The sequence below is a fragment of the Aplysia californica genome, unplaced genomic scaffold (genome assembly GCF_000002075.1).
Source record: "Aplysia californica isolate F4 #8 unplaced genomic scaffold, AplCal3.0 scaffold00906, whole genome shotgun sequence".
Taxonomy (NCBI): domain Eukaryota; kingdom Metazoa; phylum Mollusca; class Gastropoda; order Aplysiida; family Aplysiidae; genus Aplysia; species Aplysia californica.
This window is the reverse complement of record NW_004798176.1, coordinates 171,630-174,674: the sequence shown is the minus strand read 5'-3', so window position 1 is coordinate 174,674 and position 3,045 is coordinate 171,630. Positions and strand designations below refer to the sequence as shown.

The 3,045-nt window shown below is 37.6% G+C and overlaps 1 long non-coding RNA gene across 1 annotated transcript in view; it reads left to right on the top strand.

Annotated features, from left to right (window-relative positions):
* LOC101853587 overlaps positions 1–3,045 on the top strand; it is a 63,071-nt gene that overhangs the window by 905 nt on the left and 59,121 nt on the right. The window lies entirely within an intron of this gene.

Below are 3,045 nucleotides of genomic sequence, written 5' to 3'. Positions count from 1 at the left end.
GTGTGTGTGTGTGTGTGTGTATGTGTGTGTGTGTGTGTGTGTGTGTGTGTGTGTGTGTGTGTGTGTGTGTTCGCCCTGTGTATGCATACATGTTCACCTCCCCCCTCTTACACAGTACAGAACCGGTCCTAATGTGTTCAAAACTGGCTCCACACACACACACGCACACACACACACACACACGAGTACATCTATGTTCGCCTCAGCATACTTTTAGATCTAGACTTACTGTCTGTCTCAGTGAACCTGCCTAAATATGCGCGAAACTAAAACTGCCTTCTGAAAAAGATTTATTTTGGCCGTGTACATGTCTAGATTTACATCTGTCTACTTCTTACTATGGCGAACGGGCCTAAATCTTCTCAAGTTTTAAATGGAAACTTGCATAACACACACGCACGACTTAAGTAGATCTGTTAGTTAATCATCAGAACAGACCTTACCGTCAACGTTTCGTTAAGTAATCAGGAATCGTTATTTACATATCAAATCATCTGTTCGTTTGCTTGATTTTTTTTTATAATGCCGCGATTTTGAATCATCTGTAGCCTATTTGTGGAAAAATGATAATTGATAAAGGGTATCTAACACCATCGTCTTAAAACTTCTGAAAACAGCAAAAATTCGGCTTGCCGTACGGTAGGCTAGGCTAGCCCATCCTGTCTCTCCTTTCTTTCCGACTCGGGAGTGAGGTAAAATATTATTCCAAAGTTTTTAACACGATTAGAAATTTCCGTAATCATTTCCACAGGCATGCAAGTGAAATGGGAATGGAATAAGATAAATAATGTTATTTGAGTTAATAGTTTAGAATAATTCTAGATCTAGATATATCTAGATTCTAGAATTTTGATCTAGATCTAGATCTGAAAAATGTTGTGAACGTGGAATGAATGCACGATTGCTAGAGTGGCTCTACCCTAGAATAGAATTACGAAAGTTCTATCAGAGAGGGTTTATCTGATCAGTGCTAAGTTTTGAGAAATTTGACTGTAAAAACCTTTGGGTTTCATGACATTTTCGAATGCCATTCTTTGAATATCTTGATAGATCTAACCACTTCGAATAATCTTACGATTTTGATAGAGCAGATAGATCTAGAACACTGTTTTCTGTTCTGACCTCATGATTTTTAGTAACTCAAAAGTGGCCAAAATGACTGATAGAACATTGTAATTCTAAGATAGAAAAAAGTGCAATGTCTTCAACTTGCGTGAAGTTACTGTGAGTGGGTGGGAATTTGGAAAATGTCCGCCGTCGCGTCGACTGAAATTACTGACACCTACAGCTGGTGGTGACTACAGCAACATCCACCACAGCTGCCTCAGAGACAACAACCACAACAACAACTACTGCTACTGCTATTTATACTACTACTACTACTACTACTACTACTACTACTACTACTACTACTACTACTACGCTCCTTTTTTCCTACCAAACATCTAACGTCCTGATCTCTCCTCCCGTTTGCGTTGGGTAGGCCTAGCCTACTCTTACTTGTAACACCTCTAATCTTCGGTACTGATAATAATTATGACATAACTGTGTTCAAGTGCCGTAAAACTACTAGTAAGAAAAAACAAAACATGCAAAAACTACTAGAACAGTTTTCTCGGATAGCCTACCGTTTTTTCACGAGTCTATATGTGAGGCAGCGTGGTGGAATCAGGCTCTCGTCAAAATAATCAAAGTGAACAAACTTGCATTTTTCCGTAGGTTTGTGGATTTTTATAAAATTTTTGTTTTTGGGCTGAACACATTTCATGCCCATTAAAGAATGAATTTCTGCGTGGGTTTTTTTCTTAAAAACGTTGATTAAAGGCACACAAAATGTAAATGTTCAGTTACCACGAACTCTTAAGCTAAGGAAGTAACTATTTTTTGGCCGCCATTTTCTCCGTAAGTTTACATCTGAAAACAGGTGACCCCCACCTCCTTCTTCTTTCGCAAATATCTCGACTTATTTTCAAGATAAATGGATATTTTCCCCATCCAAATAAAGACAAATGAACAAGCTTTACGATGATACCAATAACTCTACATGCTCAAAATTTGACGAGAGCCTGATTCCACCACGCTGTCTCACAAATATGTAGATATCTAGTAGTAGTAGCCACAAACAAAACAAACATTTAAAAATAGATTAAAGTAAAATAAAATTAAATTACATTAAACTAAATTAAATTAAATTGAATTACATCTAATTTAATTTAATTTGATCTAGATTCTAGAGATAAAGTACAATGAAATAAAAATGTAATAAAAAAAAAAAATCGTCGCAAACTGTCACACTGACAATTCTATAAATTGCACCAGTCAGGGTTATAAAACTGCTGCTTCTTCTGTCTAACGGGTTGATTACCAACATTAAATAGCATTATTACGACCGTTCACTTTCGGTTTTGTAAACAGATCTCTATCGTTTATGTTTTACGGTGCTCGCATCCGCTTCAGGTCGTAATTTGAGCTTTCGGGGTACAAGAAGCAAGTTTTAGTACAGTGTGGATGTTTTCACCCTTATACACTGATGTTAGCCATGACAGAAGCTGCATGAAGACAACCTTGAGACCATCTTAAGCTAAATTGACCGTCTGCATAGACGAAAAGAGCCGTACTAATACTATACACTGATGGACAGCCGGCTTCGACTTTGCAGCAAAGGTTGAAATGGTTAAAGAGTCTAAAAATACAGTGTATAATTTATAATGACTGGCACTTTATCGCATCCTGTACTACTGTTTTATCATGGAGACACTGGGCACAACAGAACAAAACGGTATTTAAATGTTTTTGTTGTTTTTGTCATTAATATGCGTGCCATTTATAATTTATGCTCATTTCACGGAAGTCTCGCGTGCCTGTAAAAACTGTTGTAGATCTATGCTGCTGTCTGTGATGTGTGATCATGGATTTTGACACCGGATAAAATACCGACCTACCTTACTACCTTTGTTCTCTCTCTCTCTTTGTCTGTCTGTCTGTCTGTCTTTTCATCTGTCTGTCTGTCTGTCTGTCTGTCTGTCTGTCTGTCTGTCTGTCTGA